Genomic DNA, 13,286 nt, shown 5'->3' with positions numbered 1-13,286 from the left:
CCAAGTATTCTATTAACGAAAATCTGCACCAAAATCACGCCCCGAGTGAGGATCGAACTCACGACCTTCAGATTATGAGACTGACGCGCTACCTACAGCGCTATCGGGGCTGTTGTCAGAACTTGTCACCTCTTTATGAATCAAGTATTCTATTAACGAAAATCAGCGCCAAAATCATGCCTCGAGTGAGGATCGAACTCACGACCTTCAGATTATGAGACTGACGCGCTACCGACTGCGCTATCGAGGCTGTTATTAGACCAATCAACCTATTTATCAATCAAGTATTCCATTAACGAAAATCAGCGCCAAAATCATGCCCCGAGTGAGGATCGAACTCAAGACCTTTAGATTATGAGACTGACGCGCTACCTACTGCGCTACCAACTGCGCTACCGAGGCTGTTATTAGAACATGTCAACTCTCTATCAATCAAGTATTCTATTAACGAAAATCAGCGCCAAAATCTTGCCCCGAGTGAGGATCGAACTCACGACCTTCAGATTATGAGACTGACGCGCTACCTTCTGGGCTATCGAGGCTGTTATTAGAACATGTCACCTCTTTATCAACCAAGTATTCTATTAACGAAAATCAGCGCCAAAATCACGCCCCGAGTTAGGATCGAACTCACGACCTTCAGATTATGATACTGACGCGCTACCGACTGCGCTATCGAGGCTGTTATTACACCAATTAACCTATTTATCAATCAAGTATTCCATTAACGAAAATCAGCGCCAAAATCTTGCCCGGAGTGAGGATCGAACTCACGACCTTCAGATTATGAGACTGACGCGCTACCTACTGCGCTATCGAGGCTGTTATTAGAACATGTCACCTCTTTATCAACCAAGTATTCTATTAACGAAAATCAGCGCCTAAATCACGCCCCGAGTGAGGATCGTACTCACGACCTTCAGATTGTGAGACTGACGCGCTACCTACTGCGCTACCGAGGCTGTTTTCAGAACATGTCACCTCTTTATGAATCAAGTATTCTATTAACGAAACTCAGCGCCAAAATCACGCCCCGAGTGAGGATCGAACTCACGACCTTCAGATTATGAGACTGACGCGCTACCGACTGCGCTATCGAGGCTGTTATTAGACCAATTAACCTATTTATCAATCAAGTATTCCATTAACGAAAATCAGCGCCAATATCATGCCCCGAGTGAGGATCGAACTCACGACCTTTAGATTATGAGAGTGACGTGCTACCTTCTGCGCTACCGAGGCTGTTATTAGCACATGTCAACTCTCTATCAATCAAGTATTCTATTAACGAAAATCAGCGCCAAAATCTTGCCCCGAGTGAGGATCGAACTCACGACCTTAAGATTATGAGACTGACGCGCTACCGACTGCGCTATCGAGGCTGTTATTAGACCAATTAACCTATTTATCAATCAAGTATTCCATTAACGAAAATCAGCGCCAAAATCTTGCCCCGAGTGAGGATCGAACTCACGACCTTCAGATTATGAGACTGACGCGCTACCTACTGCGCTATCGAGGCTGTTATTAGAACATGTCACCTCTTTATCAACCAAGTATTCTATTAACGAAAATCTGCACCAAAATCACGCCCCCAGTGAGGATCGAACTCACGACCTTCAGATTATGAGACTGACGCGCTACCTACAGCGCTATCGAGACTGTTGTCAGAACATGTCACCTCTTTATGAATCAAGTATTCTGTTAACGAAAATCAGTGCCAAAATCATGCCTCGAGCGAGGATCGAACTCACGACCTTCAGATTATGAGACTGACGCGCTAGCGACTGCGCTATCGAGGCTGTTATTAGACCAATTAACCTATTTATCAATCAAGTATTCCATTAACGAAAATCTGCGCCAAAATCATGCCCCGAGTGAGGATCGAACTCAAGACCTTTAGATTATGAGACTGACGCGCTACCTACTGCGCTATCGAGGCTGTTATTAGAACATGTCACCTCTTTATCAACCAAGTATTCTATTAACGAAAATCAGCGCCTAAATCACGCCCCGAGTGAGGATCGTACTCACGACCTTCAGATTGTGAGACTGACGCGCTACCTACTGCGCTACCGAGGCTGTTTTCAGAACATGTCACCTCTTTATGAATCAAGTATTCTATTAACGAAACTCAGCGCCAAAATCACGCCCCGAGTGAGGATCGAACTCACGACCTTCAGATTATGAGACTGACGCGCTACCGACTGCGCTATCGAGGCTGTTATTAGACCAATTAACCTATTTATCAATCAAGTGTTCCATTAACGAAAATCAGCGCCAATATCATGCCCCGAGTGAGGATCGAACTCACGACCTTTAGATTATGAGAGTGACGTGCTACCTTCTGCGCTACCGAGGCTGTTATTAGCACATGTCAACTCTCTATCAATCAAGTATTCTATTAACGAAAATCAGCGCCAAAATCTTGCCCCGAGTGAGGATCGAACTCACGACCTTAAGATTATGAGACTGACGCGCTACCGACTGCGCTATCGAGGCTGTTATTAGACCAATTAACCTATTTATCAATCAAGTATTCCATTAACGAAAATCAGCGCCAAAATCTTGCCCCGAGTGAGGATCGAACTCACGACCTTCAGATTATGAGACTGACGCGCTACCTACTGCGCTATCGAGGCTGTTATTAGAACATGTCACCTCTTTATCAACCAAGTATTCTATTAACGAAAATCTGCACCAAAATCACGCCCCCAGTGAGGATCGAACTCACGACCTTCAGATTATGAGACTTACGCGCTACCTACTGCGCTATCGAGGCTGTTATTAGAACATGTCACCTCTTTATCAACCAAGTATTCTATTAACGAAAATCAGCGCCAAAATCACGCCCCGAGTGAGGATCGAACTCACGACCTTCAGATTATGAGACTGACGCGCTACCTACTGCGCTATCGAGGCTGTTATTAGAACATGTCACCTCTTTATCAACCAAGTATTCTATTAACGAAAATCTGCACCAAAATCACGCCCCGAGTGAGGATCGAACTCAAGACCTTTAGATTATGAGACTGACGCGCTACCTACTGCGCTACCGAGGCTGTTATTAGAACATGTCAACTCTCTATCAATCAAGTATTCTATTAACGAAAATCAGCGCCAAAATCTTGCCCCGAGTGAAGATCGAACTCCCGACCTTCAGATTATGAGACTGACGCGCTACCCACTACGCTATCGAGGCTGTTATTAGAACATGTCACCTCTTTATCAACCAAGTATTCTATTAACGAAAATCAGCGCCAATAAAACGCCCCGAGTGAGGATCGAACTCACGACCATTAGATTATGAGACTGACGCGCTACCTACTGCGCTACCGAGGCTGTTGTCAGAACATGTCACCTCTTTATGAATCAAGTATTCTATTAACGAAAATCAGCGCCAAAATAACCCCGAGTGAGGATCGAACTCACGACCTTCAGATTATGAGACGGACGCGCTACCGACCACGCTATCGAGGCTGTTATTAGACCAATTAACCTATTTATCAATCAAGTATTCCATTAACGAAAATCAGCGCCAAAATCATGCCCCGAGTGAGGATCGAACTAAAGACCTTTAGATTATGAGACTGACGCGCTACCTACTGCGCTACCGAGGCTGTTATTAGAACATGTCAACTCTCTATCAATCAAGTATTCTATTAACGAAAATCAGCGTCAAAATCTTGCCCCGAGTGAGGATCGAACTCACGACCTTCAGATTATGAGACTTACGCGCTACCTACTGCGCTATCGAGGCTGTTATTAGAACATGTCACCTCTTTATCAACCAAGTATTCTATTAACGAAAATCAGCGCCAAAATCACGCCCCGAGTGAGGATCGAACTCACGACCTTCAGATTATGAGACTGACGCGCTACCTACTGCGCTATCGAGGCTGTTATTAGAACATGTCACCTCTTTATCAACCAAGTATTCTATTAACGAAAATCTGCACCAAAATCACGCCCCGAGCGAGGATCGAACTCACGACCTTCAGATTATGAGACTGACGCGCTACCTACAGCGCTATCGGGGCTGTTGTCAGAACTTGTCACCTTTTCATGAATCAAGTATTCTATTAACGAAAATCAGCGCCAAAATCATGCCCCGAGTGAGGATCGAACTAAAGACCTTTAGATTATGAGACTGACGCGCTACCGACTGCGCTATCGAGGCTGTTATTAGACCAATCAACCTATTTATCAATCAAGTATTCCATTAACGAAAATCAGCGCCAAAATCATGCCCCGAGTGAGGATCGAACTCAAGACCTTTAGATTATGAGACTGACGCGCTACCTTCTGCGCTACCAACTGCGCTACCGAGGCTGTTATTAGAACATGTCAACTCTCTATCAATCAAGTATTCTATTAACGAAAATCAGCGCCAAAATCACGCCCCGAGTGAGGATCGAACTCACGACCTTCAGATTATGAGACTGACGCGCTACCTACTGCGCTATCGAGGCTGTTGTCAGAACATGTCACCTCTTTATGAATCAAGTATTCTATTAACGAAAATCAGCGCCAAAATCATGCCCCGAGTGAGGATCGAACTCACGACCTTCAGATTATGATACTGACGCGCTACCGACTGCGCTATCGAGGCTGTTATTAGACCAATTAACCTATTTATCAATCAAGTATTCCATTAACGAAAATCAGCGCCAAAATCTTGCCCGGAGTGAGGATCGAACTCACGACCTTCAGATTATGAGACTGACGCGCTACCTACTGCGCTATCGAGGCTGTTATTAGAACATGTCACCTCTTTATCAACCAAGTATTCTATTAACGAAAATCAGCGCCAAAATCACGGACCGAGTGAGGATCGAACTCACGACCTACAGATTGTGAGACTGACGCGCTACCTACTGCGCTATCGAGGCTGTTGTCAGAACATGTCACCTCTTTATGAATCAAGTATTCTATTAACGAAAATCAGCGCCAAAATCATGCCCCGAGTGAGGATCGAACTCACGACCTTCAGATTATGAGACTGACGCGCTACCGACTGCGCTATCGAGGCTGTTATTAGACCAATTAACCTATTTTTCAATCAAGTATTCCATTAACGAAAATCAGCGCCAAAATCATGCCCCGAGTGAGGATCGAACTCAAGACCTTTAGATTATGAGACTGACGCGCTACCTACTGCGCTATCGAGGCTGTTATTAGAACATGTCACCTCTTTATCAACCAAGTATTCTATTAACGAAAATCAGCGCTAAAATCACGCCCCGAGTGAGGATCGAAATCACGACCTTCAGATTATGAGACTGACGCGCTACCTACTGCGCTATCGAGGCTGTTGTCAGAACGTGTCACCTCTTTATGAATCAAGTATTCTATTAACGACAAGTCGGGAAAACCAAAATATTACCTCTCCGTGTCGAGAAGATTATATAACCTTAAGTATCCAATGAAAACGTCGACCTTTTGCCCTCATCCTTTCCCGCGCTTTGCGCTTCCGCATTTTATCCTTACTCTCAACATTATCTTCCTCCATTTTACATATAAAAATCAATACTCACAAAAAGAAGTGGCAAAAACCTGCTGGCTCTTTACAACCACTTAATTTGACTTAATATCCAATTTCCAACAACAATAATATACCGGTAGTTTAATTGACAACCTACTAGCATCGAAATTCTCATAAGGAATGGCTCCCGCGGATAAAAAACGGCAATTTTCAACTAGGTGGGCGTTATCTCATAAGATTTGAAAAATATCATTTGTCTTTTTTACCAATGCCTAACCGTTTGGATTTTTTAAAGCAGTCTTAGCACCAAAAAATATTTTTGAATGAGGATAAAAAAGGTCTGTCCTCTCGTAATTTTTTAAGCTTTTATCATGATTACTCTATACAACAGTAACAAGGAGTATAAACGCATTAGTGGAAGCAGTATTTTTTTCCCAAAACAATCTCGCTTATGTTTATGCAATGAATGAAATATATCACAATGCACGGGCCTTGATAGATATAGGAGGCAATGAAGGAAATATATCGCATGCACGGGCCTTGGTAGATATAGGAGGCAATGATAATCTCTCTCTTTGCACGAGAGGTTTATCTTTAATATTTAAATAAATATAATTATTTTTAATTATTTTAATCTTCAATAATTAACATTAATAATAGTTAAATCGTTTAAAATAAAGTTATACTTATTATCTTCTCAAACTTTGCTAATATTGACGTTTAAAGTGAAGGGTACCCCTCTTCCCGCTTTCTTCAAATTTTGGGGTATATATACGATTCGTTTCCATTATAATCGTAAGGAAAAACCGCAAATGCGAAAACCTTTGGTAGCGATCCTACCTTAGGGAGGCTAGACGTTTCTCGTAACCCTAGCTGATCGCCGCGTATATCCTAAAACCAAACGATGATAATGGAGTAGAAGCCAATGATACAGATTGGTGTCTATGTGGAATAGACGGAAGACCAGTGGATGGTGGTGTTAGAAGGCAATGTAAGTGCAGACGGGTGTCAATGTGGGATTGACAAAGAACAGAAGATGGTGGTGATTAGAAGCCAGTATGTACAGACTGGTGTCCACGTGGAATGGACGAAGACCAGAAGATGGTGGTGATTAGCAGCCAGTAAGAACAGACTAGTGTCCGTGTGGTATGGACAAAGACCAGAAGATTGGTGGTGTGAGAACTCAAGTAGAGGAGCCATTTCCGTGACTGTGAAAGCAGTTCGGAAATGGCGAACACGTTTGCTCCGATACGCAAACTGCGAACGCGGTCACGTGGGTGTAACAACGGACAGACAGACACACACACAGACAGACAGACACACAGACAGACACGGCCGTTACAGAACCTCTCCTGGACTACGTCACACGGAGAGGTAAAAATCAGCGCCAAAATCACGCCCCGAGTGAGGATCGAACTCACGACCTTCAGATTATGAGACTGACGCGCTACCGACTGCGCTATCGAGGCTGTTATTAGACCAATTAACCTATTTATCAATCAAGTATTCCATTAACGAAAATCAGCGCCAAAATCATGCCCCGAGTGAGGATCGAACTCACGACCTTCAGATTATGAGACTGACGCGCTACCTACTGCGCTATCGAGGCTGTTGTCAGAACGTGTCACCTCTTTATGAATCAATTATTCTATTAACGAAAATCAGCGCCAAAATCACGCCCCGAGTGAGGATCGAACTCACGACCTTCAGATTATGAGACTGACGCGCTACCGACTGCGCTATCGAGGCTGTTATTAGACCAATTAACCTATTTATCAATCAAGTATTCCATTAACGAAAATCAGCGCCAAAATCATGCCCCGAGTGAGGATCGAACTAAAGACCTTTAGATTATGAGACTGACGCGCTACCTACTGCGCTACCAACTGCGCTACCGAGGCTGTTATTAGAACATGTCAACTCTCTATCAATCAAGTATTCTATTAACGAAAATCAGCGCCAAAATCAGGCCCCGAGTGAGGATCGAACTCACGACCTTCAGATTATGAGACTGACGCGCTACCTACTGCGCTATCGAGGCTGTTTGTCAGAACATGTCACCTCTTTATGAATCAAGTATTCTATTAACGAAAATCAGCGCCAAAATCATGCCCCGAGTGAGGATCGAACTCACGACCTTCAGATTATGATACTGACGCGCTACCGACTGCGCTATCGAGGCTGTTATTAGACCAATTAACCTATTTATCAATCAAGTATTCCATTAACGAAAATCAGCGCCAAAATCTTGCCCGGAGTGAGGATCGAACTCACGACCTTCAGATTATGAGACTGACGCGCTACCTACTGCGCTATCGAGGCTGTTATTAGAACATGTCACCTCTTTATCAACCAAGTATTCTATTAACGAAAATCAGCGCCAAAATCACGCCCCGAGTGAGGATCGAACTCACGACCTTCAGATTGTGAGACTGACGCGCTACCTACTGCGCTATCGAGGCTGTTGTCAGAACATGTCACCTCTTTATGAATCAAGTATTCTATTAACGAAAATCAGCCCCAAAATCACGCCCCGAGTGAGGATCGAACTCACGACCTTCAGATTATGAGACTGACGCGCTACCGACTGCGCTATCGAGGCTGTTATTAGACCCATTAACCTATTTATCAATCAAGTATTCCATTAACGAAAATCAGCGCCAAAATCATGCCCCGAGTGAGGATCGAACTAAAGACCTTTAGATTATGAAACTGACGCGCTACCTACTGCGCTACCGAGGCTGTTATTAGTACATGTCAACTCTCTATCAATCAAGTATTCTATTAACGAAAATAAGCGCCAAAATCTTGCCCCGAGTGAGGATCGAACTCAAGACCTTCAGATTGTGAGACTGACGCGCTACCTACTGCGCTATCGAGGCTGTTGTCAGAACGTGTCACCTCTTTATGAATCAAGTATTCTATTAACGAAAATCAGCGCCAAAATCACGCCCCGAGTGAGGATCGAACTCACGACCTTCAGATTATGAGACTGACGCGCTACCGACTGCGCTATCGAGGCTGTTATTAGACCAATTAACCTATTTATCAATCAAGTATTCCATTAACGAAAATCAGCGCCAAAATCATGCCCCGAGTGAGGATCGAACTAAAGACCTTTAGATTATGAAACTGACGCGCTACCTACTGCGCTACCGAGGCTGTTATTAAAACATGTCAACTCTCTATCAATCAAGTATTCTATTAACGAAAATCAGCGCCAAAATCTTGCCCCGAGTGAGGATCGAACTCAAGACCTTCAGATTGTGAGACTGACGCGCTACCTACTGCGCTATCGAGGCTGTTGTCAGAAAATGTCACCTCTTTATGACTCAAGTATTCTATTAACGAAAATCAGCGCCAAAATCACTCCCCGAGTGAGGATCGAACTCACGACCTTCAGATTATGATACTGACGCGCTACCGACTGCGCTATCGAGGATGTTATTAGACCAATTAACCTATTTATCAATCAAGTATTCCATTAACGAAAATCAGCGCCAAAGTCTTGCCCCGAGTGAGGATCGAACTCACGACCTTCAGATTATGAGACTGACGCGCTACCTACTGCGCTATCGAGGCTGTTATTAGAACATGTCATCTCTTTATCAACCAAGTATTCTATTAACGAAAATCAGCGCCAAAATCTTGCCCCAAGTGAGGATCGAACTCACGACCTTCAGATTATGAGACTGACGCGCTACCTACTGCGCTATCGAGGCTGTTGTCAGAACGTGTCACCTCTTTATGAATCAAGTATTCTATTAACGAAAATCAGCGCCAAAATCACGCCCCGAGTGAGGATCGAACTCACGACCTTCAGATTGTGAGACTGACGCGCTACCTACTGCGCTATCGAGGCTGTTGTCAGAACATGTCACCTCTTTATGAATCAAGTATTCTATTAACGAAAATCAGCGCCAAAATCACGCCCCGAGTGAGGATCGAACTCACGACCTTCAGATTATGAGACTGACGCGCTACCGACTGCGCTATCGAGGCTGTTATTAGACAAATTAACCTATTTATCAATCAAGTATTCCATTAACGAAAATCAGCGCCAAAATCTTGCCCCGAGTGAGGATCGAACTCACGACCTTCAGATTATGAAACTGACGCGCTACCTACTGCGCTACCGAGGCTGTTATTAGAACATGTCAACTCTCTATCAATCAAGTATTCTATTAACGAAAATCAGCGCCAAAATCTTGCCCCGAGTGAGGATCGAACTCAAGACCTTCAGATTGTGAGACTGACGCGCTACCTACTGCGCTATCGAGGCTGTTGTCAGAACATGTCACCTCTTTATGACTCAAGTATTCTATTAACGAAAATCAGCGCCAAAATCATGCCCCGAGTGAGGATCGAACTCACGACCTTCAGATTATGATACTGACGCGCTACCGACTACGCTATCGAGGATGTTATTAGACCAATTAACCTATTTATCAATCAAGTATTCCATTAACGAAAATCAGCGCCAAAATCTTGCCCCGAGTGAGGATCGAACTCACGACCTTCAGATTATGAGACTGACGCGCTACCTACTGCGCTATCGAGGCTGTTGTCAGAACGTGTCACCTCTTTATGAATCAAGTATTCTATTAACGAAAATCAGCGCCAAAATCACGCCCCGAGTGAGGATCGAACTCACGACCTTCAGATTGTGAGACTGACGCGCTACCTACTGCGCTATCGAGGCTGTTGTCAGAACATGTCACCTCTTTATGAATCAAGTATTCTATTAACGAAAATCAGCGCCAAAATCACGCCCCGAGTGAGGATCGAACTCACGACCTTCAGATTATGAGACTGACGCGCTACCGACTGCGCTATCGAGGCTGTTATTAGACCAATTAACCTATTTATCAATCAAGTATTCCATTAACGAAAATCAGCGCCAAAATCATGCCCCGAGTGAGGATCGAACTCAAGACCTTTAGATTATGAGACTGACGCGCTACCTACTGCGCTACCGAGGCTGTTATTAGAACATGTAAACTCTCTATCAATCAAGTATTCTATTAACGAAAATAAGCGCCAAAATCTTGCCCCGAGTGAGGATCGAACTCAAGACCTTTAGATTGTGAGACTGACGCGCTACCTACTGCGCTATCGAGGCTGTTGTCAGAACGTGTCACCTCTTTATCAACCAAGTATTCTATTAACGAAAATCAGCGCCAAAATCACGCCCCGAGTGAGGATAGAACTCACGACCTTCAGATTATGAGACTGACGCGCTACCGACTGCGCTATCGAGGCTGTTATTAGACCAATTAACCTATTTATCAATCAAGTATTCCATTAACGAAAATCAGCGCCAAAATCTTGCCCCGAGTGAGGATCGAACTCACGACCTTCAGATTATGAAACTGACGCGCTACCTACTGCGCTACCGAGGCTGTTATTAGAACATGTCAACTCTCTATCAATCAAGTATTCTATTAACGAAAATCAGCGCCAAAATCTTGCCCCGAGTGAGGATCGAACTCAAGACCTTCAGATTGTGAGACTGACGCGCTACCTACTGCGCTATCGAGGCTGTTGTCAGAACATGTCACCTCTTTATGACTCAAGTATTCTATTAACGAAAATCAGAGCCAAAATCATGCCCCGAGTGAGGATCGAACTCACGACCTTCAGATTATGATACTGACGCGCTACCGACTACGCTATCGAGGATGTTATTAGACCAATTAACCTATTTATCAATCAAGTATTCCATTAACGAAAATCAGCGCCAAAATCTTGCCCCGAGTGAGGATCGAACTCACGACCTTCAGATTATGAGACTGACGCGCTACCTACTGCGCTATCGAGGCTGTTATTAGAACATGTCACCTCTTTATCAACCAAGTATTCTATTAACGAAAATCAGCGCCAAAATCTTGCCCCGAGTGAGGATCGAACTCACGACCTTCAGATTATGAGACTGACGCGCTACCTACTGCGCTATCGAGGCTGTTGTCAGAACGTGTCACCTCTTTATGACTCAAGTATTCTATTAACGAAAATCAGCGCCAAAATCATGCCCCGAGTGAGGATCGAACTCACGACCTTCAGATTATGATACTGACGCGCTACCGACTGCGCTATCGAGGATGTTATTAGACCAATTAACCTATTTATCAATCAAGTATTCCATTAACGAAAATCAGCGCCAAAATCTTGCCCCGAGTGAGGATCGAACTCACGACCTTCAGATTATGAGACTGACGCGCTACCTACTGCGCTATCGAGGCTGTTATTAGAACATGTCACCTCTTTATCAACCAAGTATTCTATTAACGAAAATCAGCGCCAAAATCACGCCCCGAGTGAGGATCGAACTCACGACCTTCAGATTATGAGACTGACGCGCTACCGACTGCGCTATCGAGGCTGTTATTAGACCAATTAACCTATTTATCAATCAAGTATTCCATTAACGAAAATCAGCGCCAAAATCATGCCCCGAGTGAGGATCGAACTAAAGACCTTTAGATTATGAAACTGACGCGCTACCTACTGCGCTACCGAGGCTGTTATTAGTACATGTCAACTCTCTATCAATCAAGTATTCTATTAACGAAAATAAGCGCCAAAATCTTGCCCCGAGTGAGGATCGAACTCAAGACCTTCAGATTGTGAGACTGACGCGCTACCTACTGCGCTATCGAGGCTGTTGTCAGAACGTGTCACCTCTTTATGAATCAAGTATTCTATTAACGAAAATCAGCGCCAAAATCACGCCCCGAGTGAGGATCGAACTCACGACCTTCAGATTATGAGACTAACGCGCTACCGACTGCGCTATCGAGGCTGTTATTAGGCCAATTAACCTATTTATCAATCAAGTATTCCATTAACGAAAATCAGCGCCAAAATCATGCCCCGAGTGAGGATCGAACTAAAGACCTTTAGATTATGAAACTGACGCGCTACCTACTGCGCTACCGAGGCTGTTATTAGAACATGTCAACTCTCTATCAATCAAGTATTCTATTAACGAAAATCAGCGCCAAAATCTTGCCCCGAGTGAGGATCGAACTCAAGACCTTCAGATTGTGAGACTGACGCGCTACCTACTGCGCTATCGAGGCTGTTGTCAGAACATGTCACCTCTTTATGACTCAAGTATTCTATTAACGAAAATCAGCGCCAAAATCATGCCCCGAGTGAGGATCGAACTCACGACCTTCAGATTATGATACTGACGCGCTACCGACTGCGCTATCGAGGATGTTATTAGACCAATTAACCTATTTATCAATCAAGTATTCCATTAACGAAAATCAGCGCCAAAATCTTGCCCCGAGTGAGGATCGAACTCACGACCTTCAGATTATGAGACTGACGCGCTACCTACTGCGCTATCGAGGCTGTTATTAGAACATGTCACCTCTTTATCAACCAAGTATTCTATTAACGAAAATCAGCGCCAAAATCTTGCCCCGAGTGAGGATCGAACTCACGACCTTCAGATTATGAGACTGACGCGCTACCTACTGCGCTATCGAGGCTGTTGTCAGAACGTGTCACCTCTTTATGACTCAAGTATTCTATTAACGAAAATCAGCGCCAAAATCATGCCCCGAGTGAGGATCGAACTCACGACCTTCAGATTATGATACTGACGCGCTACCGACTGCGCTATCGAGGATGTTATTAGAACAATTAACCTATTTATCAATCAAGTATTCCATTAACGAAAATCAGCGCCAAAATCTTGCCCCGAGTGAGGATCGAACTCACGACCTTCAGATTATGAGACTGACGCGCTACCGACTGCGCTATCGAGGCTGTTATTAGACCAATTAAC

The 13,286-nt window shown here is 44.2% G+C and overlaps 68 non-coding genes across 68 annotated transcripts; all 68 read right to left on the bottom strand.

The window, feature by feature from the left end:
- Window positions 1-37: 37 nt before the first annotated feature.
- On the bottom strand, window positions 38-110 carry TRNAM-CAU (transfer RNA methionine (anticodon CAU)). The gene has a single exon. It is a non-coding gene; the product is annotated as a tRNA-Met (tRNA).
- Window positions 111-177: 67 nt separating this feature from the next.
- On the bottom strand, window positions 178-250 carry TRNAM-CAU (transfer RNA methionine (anticodon CAU)). Its single transcript has one exon. It is a non-coding gene; the product is annotated as a tRNA-Met (tRNA).
- Window positions 251-469: 219 nt separating this feature from the next.
- TRNAM-CAU (transfer RNA methionine (anticodon CAU)) lies at window positions 470-542 on the bottom strand. Its single transcript has one exon. It is a non-coding gene; the product is annotated as a tRNA-Met (tRNA).
- Window positions 543-609: 67 nt separating this feature from the next.
- On the bottom strand, window positions 610-682 carry TRNAM-CAU (transfer RNA methionine (anticodon CAU)). The gene has a single exon. It is a non-coding gene; the product is annotated as a tRNA-Met (tRNA).
- Window positions 683-749: 67 nt separating this feature from the next.
- TRNAM-CAU (transfer RNA methionine (anticodon CAU)) lies at window positions 750-822 on the bottom strand. The gene has a single exon. It is a non-coding gene; the product is annotated as a tRNA-Met (tRNA).
- Window positions 823-889: 67 nt separating this feature from the next.
- On the bottom strand, window positions 890-962 carry TRNAV-CAC (transfer RNA valine (anticodon CAC)). Its single transcript has one exon. It is a non-coding gene; the product is annotated as a tRNA-Val (tRNA).
- Window positions 963-1,029: 67 nt separating this feature from the next.
- On the bottom strand, window positions 1,030-1,102 carry TRNAM-CAU (transfer RNA methionine (anticodon CAU)). Its single transcript has one exon. It is a non-coding gene; the product is annotated as a tRNA-Met (tRNA).
- A 207-nt stretch (window positions 1,103-1,309) lies between these two features.
- Window positions 1,310-1,382, bottom strand: TRNAM-CAU (transfer RNA methionine (anticodon CAU)). Its single transcript has one exon. It is a non-coding gene; the product is annotated as a tRNA-Met (tRNA).
- Window positions 1,383-1,449: 67 nt separating this feature from the next.
- On the bottom strand, window positions 1,450-1,522 carry TRNAM-CAU (transfer RNA methionine (anticodon CAU)). Its single transcript has one exon. It is a non-coding gene; the product is annotated as a tRNA-Met (tRNA).
- Window positions 1,523-1,729: 207 nt separating this feature from the next.
- On the bottom strand, window positions 1,730-1,802 carry TRNAM-CAU (transfer RNA methionine (anticodon CAU)). Its single transcript has one exon. It is a non-coding gene; the product is annotated as a tRNA-Met (tRNA).
- A 67-nt stretch (window positions 1,803-1,869) lies between these two features.
- TRNAM-CAU (transfer RNA methionine (anticodon CAU)) lies at window positions 1,870-1,942 on the bottom strand. The gene has a single exon. It is a non-coding gene; the product is annotated as a tRNA-Met (tRNA).
- Window positions 1,943-2,009: 67 nt separating this feature from the next.
- On the bottom strand, window positions 2,010-2,082 carry TRNAV-CAC (transfer RNA valine (anticodon CAC)). Its single transcript has one exon. It is a non-coding gene; the product is annotated as a tRNA-Val (tRNA).
- Window positions 2,083-2,149: 67 nt separating this feature from the next.
- TRNAM-CAU (transfer RNA methionine (anticodon CAU)) lies at window positions 2,150-2,222 on the bottom strand. The gene has a single exon. It is a non-coding gene; the product is annotated as a tRNA-Met (tRNA).
- Window positions 2,223-2,429: 207 nt separating this feature from the next.
- TRNAM-CAU (transfer RNA methionine (anticodon CAU)) lies at window positions 2,430-2,502 on the bottom strand. The gene has a single exon. It is a non-coding gene; the product is annotated as a tRNA-Met (tRNA).
- A 67-nt stretch (window positions 2,503-2,569) lies between these two features.
- Window positions 2,570-2,642, bottom strand: TRNAM-CAU (transfer RNA methionine (anticodon CAU)). Its single transcript has one exon. It is a non-coding gene; the product is annotated as a tRNA-Met (tRNA).
- Window positions 2,643-2,709: 67 nt separating this feature from the next.
- TRNAM-CAU (transfer RNA methionine (anticodon CAU)) lies at window positions 2,710-2,782 on the bottom strand. Its single transcript has one exon. It is a non-coding gene; the product is annotated as a tRNA-Met (tRNA).
- Window positions 2,783-2,849: 67 nt separating this feature from the next.
- On the bottom strand, window positions 2,850-2,922 carry TRNAM-CAU (transfer RNA methionine (anticodon CAU)). The gene has a single exon. It is a non-coding gene; the product is annotated as a tRNA-Met (tRNA).
- Window positions 2,923-3,269: 347 nt separating this feature from the next.
- On the bottom strand, window positions 3,270-3,342 carry TRNAM-CAU (transfer RNA methionine (anticodon CAU)). The gene has a single exon. It is a non-coding gene; the product is annotated as a tRNA-Met (tRNA).
- Window positions 3,343-3,687: 345 nt separating this feature from the next.
- On the bottom strand, window positions 3,688-3,760 carry TRNAM-CAU (transfer RNA methionine (anticodon CAU)). Its single transcript has one exon. It is a non-coding gene; the product is annotated as a tRNA-Met (tRNA).
- A 67-nt stretch (window positions 3,761-3,827) lies between these two features.
- Window positions 3,828-3,900, bottom strand: TRNAM-CAU (transfer RNA methionine (anticodon CAU)). Its single transcript has one exon. It is a non-coding gene; the product is annotated as a tRNA-Met (tRNA).
- A 67-nt stretch (window positions 3,901-3,967) lies between these two features.
- Window positions 3,968-4,040, bottom strand: TRNAM-CAU (transfer RNA methionine (anticodon CAU)). Its single transcript has one exon. It is a non-coding gene; the product is annotated as a tRNA-Met (tRNA).
- Window positions 4,041-4,399: 359 nt separating this feature from the next.
- On the bottom strand, window positions 4,400-4,472 carry TRNAM-CAU (transfer RNA methionine (anticodon CAU)). The gene has a single exon. It is a non-coding gene; the product is annotated as a tRNA-Met (tRNA).
- Window positions 4,473-4,539: 67 nt separating this feature from the next.
- Window positions 4,540-4,612, bottom strand: TRNAM-CAU (transfer RNA methionine (anticodon CAU)). The gene has a single exon. It is a non-coding gene; the product is annotated as a tRNA-Met (tRNA).
- Window positions 4,613-4,679: 67 nt separating this feature from the next.
- Window positions 4,680-4,752, bottom strand: TRNAM-CAU (transfer RNA methionine (anticodon CAU)). The gene has a single exon. It is a non-coding gene; the product is annotated as a tRNA-Met (tRNA).
- Window positions 4,753-4,959: 207 nt separating this feature from the next.
- TRNAM-CAU (transfer RNA methionine (anticodon CAU)) lies at window positions 4,960-5,032 on the bottom strand. Its single transcript has one exon. It is a non-coding gene; the product is annotated as a tRNA-Met (tRNA).
- Window positions 5,033-5,099: 67 nt separating this feature from the next.
- TRNAM-CAU (transfer RNA methionine (anticodon CAU)) lies at window positions 5,100-5,172 on the bottom strand. The gene has a single exon. It is a non-coding gene; the product is annotated as a tRNA-Met (tRNA).
- A 67-nt stretch (window positions 5,173-5,239) lies between these two features.
- On the bottom strand, window positions 5,240-5,312 carry TRNAM-CAU (transfer RNA methionine (anticodon CAU)). Its single transcript has one exon. It is a non-coding gene; the product is annotated as a tRNA-Met (tRNA).
- Window positions 5,313-6,881: 1,569 nt separating this feature from the next.
- Window positions 6,882-6,954, bottom strand: TRNAM-CAU (transfer RNA methionine (anticodon CAU)). The gene has a single exon. It is a non-coding gene; the product is annotated as a tRNA-Met (tRNA).
- A 67-nt stretch (window positions 6,955-7,021) lies between these two features.
- On the bottom strand, window positions 7,022-7,094 carry TRNAM-CAU (transfer RNA methionine (anticodon CAU)). The gene has a single exon. It is a non-coding gene; the product is annotated as a tRNA-Met (tRNA).
- Window positions 7,095-7,161: 67 nt separating this feature from the next.
- TRNAM-CAU (transfer RNA methionine (anticodon CAU)) lies at window positions 7,162-7,234 on the bottom strand. The gene has a single exon. It is a non-coding gene; the product is annotated as a tRNA-Met (tRNA).
- A 219-nt stretch (window positions 7,235-7,453) lies between these two features.
- TRNAM-CAU (transfer RNA methionine (anticodon CAU)) lies at window positions 7,454-7,526 on the bottom strand. The gene has a single exon. It is a non-coding gene; the product is annotated as a tRNA-Met (tRNA).
- A 68-nt stretch (window positions 7,527-7,594) lies between these two features.
- On the bottom strand, window positions 7,595-7,667 carry TRNAM-CAU (transfer RNA methionine (anticodon CAU)). Its single transcript has one exon. It is a non-coding gene; the product is annotated as a tRNA-Met (tRNA).
- A 67-nt stretch (window positions 7,668-7,734) lies between these two features.
- Window positions 7,735-7,807, bottom strand: TRNAM-CAU (transfer RNA methionine (anticodon CAU)). Its single transcript has one exon. It is a non-coding gene; the product is annotated as a tRNA-Met (tRNA).
- A 67-nt stretch (window positions 7,808-7,874) lies between these two features.
- Window positions 7,875-7,947, bottom strand: TRNAV-CAC (transfer RNA valine (anticodon CAC)). The gene has a single exon. It is a non-coding gene; the product is annotated as a tRNA-Val (tRNA).
- A 67-nt stretch (window positions 7,948-8,014) lies between these two features.
- Window positions 8,015-8,087, bottom strand: TRNAM-CAU (transfer RNA methionine (anticodon CAU)). The gene has a single exon. It is a non-coding gene; the product is annotated as a tRNA-Met (tRNA).
- A 207-nt stretch (window positions 8,088-8,294) lies between these two features.
- TRNAV-CAC (transfer RNA valine (anticodon CAC)) lies at window positions 8,295-8,367 on the bottom strand. The gene has a single exon. It is a non-coding gene; the product is annotated as a tRNA-Val (tRNA).
- Window positions 8,368-8,434: 67 nt separating this feature from the next.
- Window positions 8,435-8,507, bottom strand: TRNAM-CAU (transfer RNA methionine (anticodon CAU)). Its single transcript has one exon. It is a non-coding gene; the product is annotated as a tRNA-Met (tRNA).
- A 207-nt stretch (window positions 8,508-8,714) lies between these two features.
- Window positions 8,715-8,787, bottom strand: TRNAV-CAC (transfer RNA valine (anticodon CAC)). Its single transcript has one exon. It is a non-coding gene; the product is annotated as a tRNA-Val (tRNA).
- Window positions 8,788-8,854: 67 nt separating this feature from the next.
- On the bottom strand, window positions 8,855-8,927 carry TRNAM-CAU (transfer RNA methionine (anticodon CAU)). Its single transcript has one exon. It is a non-coding gene; the product is annotated as a tRNA-Met (tRNA).
- A 67-nt stretch (window positions 8,928-8,994) lies between these two features.
- TRNAM-CAU (transfer RNA methionine (anticodon CAU)) lies at window positions 8,995-9,067 on the bottom strand. The gene has a single exon. It is a non-coding gene; the product is annotated as a tRNA-Met (tRNA).
- A 67-nt stretch (window positions 9,068-9,134) lies between these two features.
- On the bottom strand, window positions 9,135-9,207 carry TRNAM-CAU (transfer RNA methionine (anticodon CAU)). Its single transcript has one exon. It is a non-coding gene; the product is annotated as a tRNA-Met (tRNA).
- A 67-nt stretch (window positions 9,208-9,274) lies between these two features.
- Window positions 9,275-9,347, bottom strand: TRNAV-CAC (transfer RNA valine (anticodon CAC)). Its single transcript has one exon. It is a non-coding gene; the product is annotated as a tRNA-Val (tRNA).
- Window positions 9,348-9,414: 67 nt separating this feature from the next.
- Window positions 9,415-9,487, bottom strand: TRNAM-CAU (transfer RNA methionine (anticodon CAU)). The gene has a single exon. It is a non-coding gene; the product is annotated as a tRNA-Met (tRNA).
- A 67-nt stretch (window positions 9,488-9,554) lies between these two features.
- TRNAM-CAU (transfer RNA methionine (anticodon CAU)) lies at window positions 9,555-9,627 on the bottom strand. Its single transcript has one exon. It is a non-coding gene; the product is annotated as a tRNA-Met (tRNA).
- A 67-nt stretch (window positions 9,628-9,694) lies between these two features.
- TRNAV-CAC (transfer RNA valine (anticodon CAC)) lies at window positions 9,695-9,767 on the bottom strand. The gene has a single exon. It is a non-coding gene; the product is annotated as a tRNA-Val (tRNA).
- A 67-nt stretch (window positions 9,768-9,834) lies between these two features.
- On the bottom strand, window positions 9,835-9,907 carry TRNAM-CAU (transfer RNA methionine (anticodon CAU)). Its single transcript has one exon. It is a non-coding gene; the product is annotated as a tRNA-Met (tRNA).
- Window positions 9,908-9,974: 67 nt separating this feature from the next.
- TRNAM-CAU (transfer RNA methionine (anticodon CAU)) lies at window positions 9,975-10,047 on the bottom strand. The gene has a single exon. It is a non-coding gene; the product is annotated as a tRNA-Met (tRNA).
- A 67-nt stretch (window positions 10,048-10,114) lies between these two features.
- Window positions 10,115-10,187, bottom strand: TRNAV-CAC (transfer RNA valine (anticodon CAC)). The gene has a single exon. It is a non-coding gene; the product is annotated as a tRNA-Val (tRNA).
- Window positions 10,188-10,254: 67 nt separating this feature from the next.
- TRNAM-CAU (transfer RNA methionine (anticodon CAU)) lies at window positions 10,255-10,327 on the bottom strand. Its single transcript has one exon. It is a non-coding gene; the product is annotated as a tRNA-Met (tRNA).
- Window positions 10,328-10,394: 67 nt separating this feature from the next.
- TRNAM-CAU (transfer RNA methionine (anticodon CAU)) lies at window positions 10,395-10,467 on the bottom strand. Its single transcript has one exon. It is a non-coding gene; the product is annotated as a tRNA-Met (tRNA).
- A 67-nt stretch (window positions 10,468-10,534) lies between these two features.
- Window positions 10,535-10,607, bottom strand: TRNAV-CAC (transfer RNA valine (anticodon CAC)). The gene has a single exon. It is a non-coding gene; the product is annotated as a tRNA-Val (tRNA).
- Window positions 10,608-10,674: 67 nt separating this feature from the next.
- On the bottom strand, window positions 10,675-10,747 carry TRNAM-CAU (transfer RNA methionine (anticodon CAU)). Its single transcript has one exon. It is a non-coding gene; the product is annotated as a tRNA-Met (tRNA).
- A 67-nt stretch (window positions 10,748-10,814) lies between these two features.
- TRNAM-CAU (transfer RNA methionine (anticodon CAU)) lies at window positions 10,815-10,887 on the bottom strand. The gene has a single exon. It is a non-coding gene; the product is annotated as a tRNA-Met (tRNA).
- Window positions 10,888-10,954: 67 nt separating this feature from the next.
- On the bottom strand, window positions 10,955-11,027 carry TRNAV-CAC (transfer RNA valine (anticodon CAC)). The gene has a single exon. It is a non-coding gene; the product is annotated as a tRNA-Val (tRNA).
- Window positions 11,028-11,094: 67 nt separating this feature from the next.
- Window positions 11,095-11,167, bottom strand: TRNAM-CAU (transfer RNA methionine (anticodon CAU)). Its single transcript has one exon. It is a non-coding gene; the product is annotated as a tRNA-Met (tRNA).
- A 67-nt stretch (window positions 11,168-11,234) lies between these two features.
- On the bottom strand, window positions 11,235-11,307 carry TRNAM-CAU (transfer RNA methionine (anticodon CAU)). Its single transcript has one exon. It is a non-coding gene; the product is annotated as a tRNA-Met (tRNA).
- A 67-nt stretch (window positions 11,308-11,374) lies between these two features.
- TRNAM-CAU (transfer RNA methionine (anticodon CAU)) lies at window positions 11,375-11,447 on the bottom strand. The gene has a single exon. It is a non-coding gene; the product is annotated as a tRNA-Met (tRNA).
- A 67-nt stretch (window positions 11,448-11,514) lies between these two features.
- TRNAM-CAU (transfer RNA methionine (anticodon CAU)) lies at window positions 11,515-11,587 on the bottom strand. Its single transcript has one exon. It is a non-coding gene; the product is annotated as a tRNA-Met (tRNA).
- Window positions 11,588-11,654: 67 nt separating this feature from the next.
- On the bottom strand, window positions 11,655-11,727 carry TRNAM-CAU (transfer RNA methionine (anticodon CAU)). The gene has a single exon. It is a non-coding gene; the product is annotated as a tRNA-Met (tRNA).
- A 67-nt stretch (window positions 11,728-11,794) lies between these two features.
- TRNAM-CAU (transfer RNA methionine (anticodon CAU)) lies at window positions 11,795-11,867 on the bottom strand. The gene has a single exon. It is a non-coding gene; the product is annotated as a tRNA-Met (tRNA).
- A 207-nt stretch (window positions 11,868-12,074) lies between these two features.
- On the bottom strand, window positions 12,075-12,147 carry TRNAV-CAC (transfer RNA valine (anticodon CAC)). Its single transcript has one exon. It is a non-coding gene; the product is annotated as a tRNA-Val (tRNA).
- Window positions 12,148-12,214: 67 nt separating this feature from the next.
- TRNAM-CAU (transfer RNA methionine (anticodon CAU)) lies at window positions 12,215-12,287 on the bottom strand. Its single transcript has one exon. It is a non-coding gene; the product is annotated as a tRNA-Met (tRNA).
- A 207-nt stretch (window positions 12,288-12,494) lies between these two features.
- On the bottom strand, window positions 12,495-12,567 carry TRNAV-CAC (transfer RNA valine (anticodon CAC)). The gene has a single exon. It is a non-coding gene; the product is annotated as a tRNA-Val (tRNA).
- A 67-nt stretch (window positions 12,568-12,634) lies between these two features.
- Window positions 12,635-12,707, bottom strand: TRNAM-CAU (transfer RNA methionine (anticodon CAU)). Its single transcript has one exon. It is a non-coding gene; the product is annotated as a tRNA-Met (tRNA).
- Window positions 12,708-12,774: 67 nt separating this feature from the next.
- Window positions 12,775-12,847, bottom strand: TRNAM-CAU (transfer RNA methionine (anticodon CAU)). The gene has a single exon. It is a non-coding gene; the product is annotated as a tRNA-Met (tRNA).
- Window positions 12,848-12,914: 67 nt separating this feature from the next.
- Window positions 12,915-12,987, bottom strand: TRNAM-CAU (transfer RNA methionine (anticodon CAU)). Its single transcript has one exon. It is a non-coding gene; the product is annotated as a tRNA-Met (tRNA).
- A 67-nt stretch (window positions 12,988-13,054) lies between these two features.
- On the bottom strand, window positions 13,055-13,127 carry TRNAM-CAU (transfer RNA methionine (anticodon CAU)). Its single transcript has one exon. It is a non-coding gene; the product is annotated as a tRNA-Met (tRNA).
- A 67-nt stretch (window positions 13,128-13,194) lies between these two features.
- TRNAM-CAU (transfer RNA methionine (anticodon CAU)) lies at window positions 13,195-13,267 on the bottom strand. The gene has a single exon. It is a non-coding gene; the product is annotated as a tRNA-Met (tRNA).
- Window positions 13,268-13,286: the final 19 nt, after the last annotated feature.

This window comes from Phalangium opilio, unplaced genomic scaffold (genome assembly GCF_054372755.1).
Source record: "Phalangium opilio isolate 3A_F unplaced genomic scaffold, DU_Popi_V2 ptg000002l_1, whole genome shotgun sequence".
NCBI classification, from domain to species: domain Eukaryota; kingdom Metazoa; phylum Arthropoda; class Arachnida; order Opiliones; family Phalangiidae; genus Phalangium; species Phalangium opilio.
This window is presented reverse-complemented; position numbering and strand designations above follow the sequence as displayed.